Source organism: Petaurus breviceps, unplaced genomic scaffold (assembly GCF_028583685.1).
Source record: "Petaurus breviceps papuanus isolate PSGF00001 unplaced genomic scaffold, PetGlider_PUasm1.0 224, whole genome shotgun sequence".
Taxonomy (NCBI): domain Eukaryota; kingdom Metazoa; phylum Chordata; class Mammalia; order Diprotodontia; family Petauridae; genus Petaurus; species Petaurus breviceps.
The window spans coordinates 9,350,360-9,357,190 of NW_027185887.1; the positions used below are offsets into that span (position 1 = coordinate 9,350,360).

The following is a 6,831-nucleotide window of genomic DNA, read 5'->3' on the forward strand; positions in this document are numbered from 1 at the left end:
TGACTGGCCGTGTAACCTTGAGCAAGTTACTTAACCCTGATTGCTTAAGAAAAAAAAAAAAGAAATTGGTGCTCTGAAAGAACCCTTGCCTCTTTTCTTCCTATTAGAACGTAAAAACATGTCATTATCCTATATTTCCTTCAAGTACTAAAACTGTGTTTATTTACCTATGTTTCTCATGATTCCTGAATTTTCATTTCAAAGATTCTATTCAGCTCTAGTCTTTTCATTAGAAATAGTTGGACATGTTTTATCCCATTAAAGGTTCATTTTTCTCTATAGAAATATACTCAGTTTGACCAAATAAGTTATTCTCAATTGTAAGCAGCCAGTTCTGCCTTTTGGAATACCAAAATCCATGCTTTTCTCTCCAGAATTGTAGTGGCTGCTAAGTATTTTGTGATCCCACTATGACTACTTGGTACTTGAAGGCTTTCTTTTTGATTCTTATAAACTCAGGAGCAGGTTTGGATCATCTGCACATGAACCTGATTGCCAGCTTTGGTATGAAATCAGCCAGCACTCCACATGCTGTTTCTAACAGCACTGCAGATATGGGAATGACCTTACTTCTGGCATCAACCTGGAGAACACTAGAAGATTCTTTTGGGCCATTTAATTTCATGATTATTCATAACCACCCCTTTTATTAGTGAAAATAGTCCTTTTCAAGTTGTCCTAATTCTTAGATAATATTTTCCATTTTAAGTTAGGGAATTATATTATTCAAAGTAAGAGAAGAGTTTCACTGGAACCTGATACAACCTATTTAAAGCAAATATTCATGAATATATCTTATTATTTGGCATAAGATATTTTCCCCTTGTCCATCTCACTTATTTATACAGAATCAGTATGATGTAATGCAAGATGACAACTAGATGATATAGAACCTAGTTCCAGTTTTTCCACTTGCTAGCCATGTAACCTTAAGCAAGACACTTAACTTTTTCTTAATTTCAGTTTCTCTATTTCTAAAATTGGAATAATAAATATTATTTATCTATCTTGTCTGCCTCATAGGGTTACTTTAAGGATCAAATGAGAAAATGTATTTGAAGGTACTTTGTTAATTGTAAAGTTTCTTATATTGTAAGGTAATAGTAGTTCTTAACATCCTTTTCATTGTCACAGAGCAAATTTCAAAACCATTATAGAATGCTTCCAGGAGTTATGTAGATGCTAGTTTGGAAAGCAGCTTTAAAGGAGTGCTTCTGATAATTGAGCCAAAGGAATCCTGGGGACATGAACAGTGTTCCTAAGTACATCTGGGGCATATTCTTATGCTAGCTAAAGTATTAATAGAAGACACTTCTCATCCTCCCACAGTGGACAGTTGAATAGGGGAAAGAGCTATACCTTTTTCTATGTCTACATGAAAGAACTCAATTTTTGACTCTTTGCCTCCCTGTAAAGGCATGGGTTCCTAACTTTTTTTTTTTTAGTCATGAATTTCTTTCATAGTCTGGTAAAGTTTATAGAACCCTTTTTAGAAAAATGTTTCTAAATTAATAAATTAAATTAATTAAAATATGTAGGATTACAAGGAAACCAATTCTATTGAAATATAGTTATCTAAATTTTTAAAAAAGCTACTTCCCAGACCCAAGGTTAAGAACCCTAGCCTTATTGTGACAGAAGATTGCTAATTTAGAATAAATGTTACAATGTAACCCCTTTGCCAAGATATTCTGATTTATACTACGAGGAAAACTACTACCCATTTCTACCATCTTATGATTTTTTTTTTTTGCTGAAACTATTGTTCTACTTCATGTAGAAGTGGATGGGTCATGTGTGTTTCAGGGCAAGAGTTCTCAGAACTCATTTTACCAGACATTGCTAAGCATAATTTCATTTCTTTGTCTTAAAAACATAATAGAAATATTTGTAGAGAAAGTTCCATGGCTCACTTTGGCATCTTGGACTTTTAGGGAATGAGGTAGCTACTTCACCAGACACTAAGTATTTTTCTATCAACTGGATGGGACAAGAAGTGACTGGATCTACTCTGGGAATCATAGGTATGGGCAACATTGGCTATAAGGTTGCTGAGTGAGCCAAAGTATTTGAAATGAAGATTCTGTATCACAACAGGTACCACAAAATGAATTTCTTTCTTCTTTTTTTTTTAAAGAAATTGGGGTTAAGTAACTTGCTCAAGGTTACATAGCCAGTTATTTCTGGGTGTGGTGCTAAGTATCTGAGCCCAGATTTGATCCCCAGGTCATCCTGACACTTACTCGCTGAGCCACCTGGCCACCTCTAAGCAATTGGGGTTAAGTAACTTGCTCAAGGTTACATGGCCAGGTGTTTCTGTGTGGATGCTAAGTGTCTGAGCCCGGATTTGATCTCCAGGTCATCCCGACACTGGAGCCGGTGCTCTTACTCGCTGTGCTACCTGGCTGCCCCCACAAAATGAATTTCTAAACTTAACTGAAGTTGTGTCTCTTTAAATGAAACCCATGATTCCATTCACTGCCATATCACATTGTGGTAATAAAATTTCTCCTGTTTCTCCCTCCATAGACCTTCACTCAGATGTTCTCTGTTATGCTTCTCTTTCTTCCTTCCCCATTCTAATTCCTGGATTTTCCCTCAAAAGTATATGTTATTAATATACAGTGTTACTTCCATCCCTCTTTACCTATCCAATTCTCTTCCCACCCTCCCATCCCCTGCCCCTCTGCTCCAGATATGTAGTTGTGAAAGAGAAGAGTAGGTTAACAGGCAGATAATGTCTTATGAAAGTAGTTTTGACTTTGCAGACCCTTCCAAAAGGGTGCTGGGGATTCCATAGTTTCTATAGACCACACTTTAAGAACTGTGGCTCTATCTATAGTATCTATCTTGGTGAATATATATATATATATATATATATATATATATATATATAAACTGTTTTCTCCTTCTCCTATCCTTTTTATTTTTATAGTCTCTGTGATTTACAAGACATCAGTTGGAGCTGATATTTGAATTATTTTTCTGACTCTAAATCCAATGCTTTTTCCTTTATACCACACTGGCTCTAAACTTTTTCAAATCCAATTTGAATTTAATCGTCAGCCCTTCACCTAAATAATATGACTGATTATTTTACCTTGTTTTAGGTTTCTGTTCGGTGCCTTTTTCCTGGATTTTGTTTTTGGTTTCTTGAACATTCTTTGGACATTTTGGGATATTTTTGATTAGGAAACTCACTTTATTTTTTCTTGGTTTACTCTGGCAAGAAGCTGGAAGAACAGGCATTTGGGGTCCATTACTTTGCAAAAATGGATTGCTGCTACAACAGTCAGACTTTTTATTGCTGGTCACCGTTTTAACACCTCAGACTCAAAAGTTGATTGGAAAGAGGGAACTAAGATTAATGAAACATACTGCTACTCTTATAAACATTAGCAGAGGTAATGAATATTACAGTATATGCCTACCAAAACGATATTTTCCCCTTTCACTGAAAAGGCACGCCAATAAATCCCAAATATTTGACATTCTCTATCAACTTCACTGGAAGCTTAAATACTAAACCTGATACTTAAATACTTTGGCCAATAATGAGAAGACAGGATTCATTGGAAAAGATCCTGATGTTGGTCAAGATTAAAGGCAAAAGGGAAAAGGGACAGAAGAGGATGAGATGGATAGATAGTGTGATGGAAATAATGAACATGACCTTGGACAGGCTTTGAGAGATAGTGGAGGACAGAAGGGCCTGGTGTCACAAAGAGTTGCATACAACTGAATGATTGAACAACAACAACAACAACAGCTTTCTTCTTTTGCAGGTCTCATGGTTTAAAGAATAACTCTGGGGAACAAGGAAGTTGAAATCTACCTTCTGATTCTAAAGGTTCTTGACCTTTTGTCAAGATATATCTTTATATCTTGACAAAAATATAAAAAGATATATCTTTTTAACCCAAGTTTCTTAGTCAAGAAGAACAAAAAATGTTTTTAATTCAGATTTTTTTCATGCCTTATGTGGGAAAGAACTGTAGTAACAAACTGAGTGCCTTTTAAGTTCAATTGATTGTACGTTTTCTGATTATTTAGTAATTACTTTCTCATCAAAGTCTTTCTGTTTTTCTTCCTTAGCATTTTTATAACGCCTAATTTAAATGTCTACACAGAGTAGTTATCCCTCTTTCACTCAAAATTAAGTCAGTGAGTTGAACATAGAACTTATAAAGCTGAGAACTATAACAAATTTTAGTATAGAGTGATGAAGTTCCATTGATATTGAAATGATATGACTGAAATGAATGGTGATTGCATATGTTAATAATTTACTGATGGTCAAAGAGCAGATAGTGGAGTTTGGATGCCACAGTTCTAGGAAGGGCTCTATTACTAATTAACTATGGCCTTGTGTAATCCTTATGCCTTAATTCTTTCATGAATATAAAATAAAGATAATATTTGGAATTTGTAACTTAAAAGGTTTTAGGTAATACAGCTAAGAGTGCTTTGGAAAAGTAAGAAATTTATATGTAGTATGAAAAAGTATGAAATTTATATGTAGCATTGCCATTCTATGGAATATATCAGTATTTCCCTCTTGTCTGGGGTGACCATCCTGGGAAACTAATTAAAGAATAAAGATTTTCCTTTGATAGCAGCAGCACTAACCACTGGACAAGTAGATAATCCCTGTTCTAGAGATTAATACAACAACTAACAAAAGACAGTATTCAGGAATTTTTCTTCAAAAAGAAAGTATCCTTAGGAGAGTGTCACACCAAGTTAGTTTACTCCATGCTTTGGTATTAGGAATATTGATTGACATTCAGAAAGAGCATCAGGAACCTTTCTGCAATTCTATGAAGATTCTAAGTATGAAGAAGAGTTTCTTTCTCCACTTAAGCCCTGCTTGATGGGACATGGGCATATCATTTTTAACCCGAAATGAAATAAGAGGCATCATGACCTAGTAGACTTTCAGTTAGCAAGACCTGGGTTTAAATCTTGTCTTAGACACTTCCTGGTTGTGTGACCCTGAGCAAGTCACTCAACCTCTTTGGCCATCAGTTTTATATCTGTAAAATGAGGTGTTTGTACTTCTGACCTATCCTTTCCATCTCTAAATCTATCTCATTTTATTCCCCCAACAATCCTGTAATGTGGGTTTATTTATGGTTATTTAGCTGATTTTGTAGATAAGGAAACTGATAACTCAGAAGTTAAATGACTTGCTCACTGACACAAAGCTACCAAGTTCAAGAAGGTGAATTAAAACCAAATCTCTCATTTCTTAGGCTGATCTTCCTTTCACTAGAATATTCTTCCTCTCCTCTCAGCTTTAAATGTTAAGTTCCTCTTAAATTATAAAAAATGTACTCTTTTGCACTGGAAAAAAAAGGATTTGGCCATACCTAATGTTTTCTAGGCTCCATTTTTGGTTTTGTATTCCATCATTTGATTTTATGTGATTTGATATTCATATGTTTTGGTCATCTGAACAATAAGAACAAGGGTAACTGCAGTTTTAAAGAAGTTATTGAAACAGGTTGAAATGTGAACATTACTTTTCTATTATATATAGTCTGATTATCATAGTGACAAAAATATTCTCACAATAATTCTGACCAAATGGTTGATCAAGATGCCCTAGTTGAAGCTCTTCAAACTGGGATTATTAAAGCTGCAGGCCTGGATGTGACTTACCCTGAACCCCTGCCAAGGTAAAGAACTGATCCAGCACATTTTTTTAGATAAAAATAGAAGCAAAGTTCCCAGTCTTTGTTTGAGGATAAAGGTTTTCTTTGGCTAATGTCTCAGTCATACAGTCACAGGGTTTTAGAGGTCTTCTAATATATTCTCCCACCCAACATAGAATTCTTTCTATAAAACTGAGAGTTATTCACATAGCCTGTATTTGGATATCTACAGTGACAAATTGTTTGGTACACCGATCAGACATTCCATTCCATTATTGATAAATTCTAGTAGTTAGATTTTGGTTCAATACAAGAAAAGTTCTTGTCACTTCTACATAGGGGTCTTAGGTCTACCATTTTAAGCAAAACAAAGCAAAGTTATCACCATATCTATATATTCTATAAATGTTTGAAGTCAGATTTTGTGTTTCTATTTAGTCTTCACTTTTCCAGACTCACTACCTAATTTCCTCATCTGTAAAATGAGGATATTGGACTAGAGAATCTTTAAGGTCTCGTCTGGTTCTAAGATTCCATTACTCCTCCATGAATCAAGTATAATTTTTTTTTTGTATTCTTTTTTAATCTACTACACATTTTTATGTTCCTATAAATGTAAAAAAAAGAAACCATAGCATAATAATTTTAAAAGAAATCAGTGAAACCTGAGTATTTTTTTCAGTGCATTTGTATTTTCAGATCTCATCCTTTGTTAAAGAGTTTTACTTTAACACCTTGTATTGGAAGCACAACATCAAAGTCTGAGTTTTACAATAGAAAATATGGTTGAAAGCATTTCTGGCTGCTGTCAGTGGCCTTCCTATTCCTAATGAAGTACTTCTTAAATGATTTGTTTGTGTGGAAAGTTCATAATGATGGAAACCTGTCAGATTACAAAGGCTTGTTTTTACTTTTTCTACTTTATATCTGTAAGTACCTTTCTTAGAGAGATTAAAAGCTTATAGATTTTCATTTTATTTTGTTTAAATAGCTAATGGTAAATACAGTGAACTTCCATTCATCCCTTCAAGCGTCTCCCATGATGGAGACCTATTATGATATATGATGTTTCCTTTTATAGCAAATTTCTATAATCAAGAAGTTTTATAAGTATAATACTAAGTCAAATAATAGATTGATACTGGAATATCTCCGAGTTACTATAACAGAATGC

At 34.2% G+C, this 6,831-nt stretch overlaps 1 pseudogene; it reads left to right on the forward strand.

Annotated features, from left to right (window-relative positions):
- Positions 1-410: 410 nt before the first annotated feature.
- On the forward strand, positions 411-6,506 carry LOC138166499 (probable 2-ketogluconate reductase; annotated as a pseudogene).
- Positions 6,507-6,831: the final 325 nt, after the last annotated feature.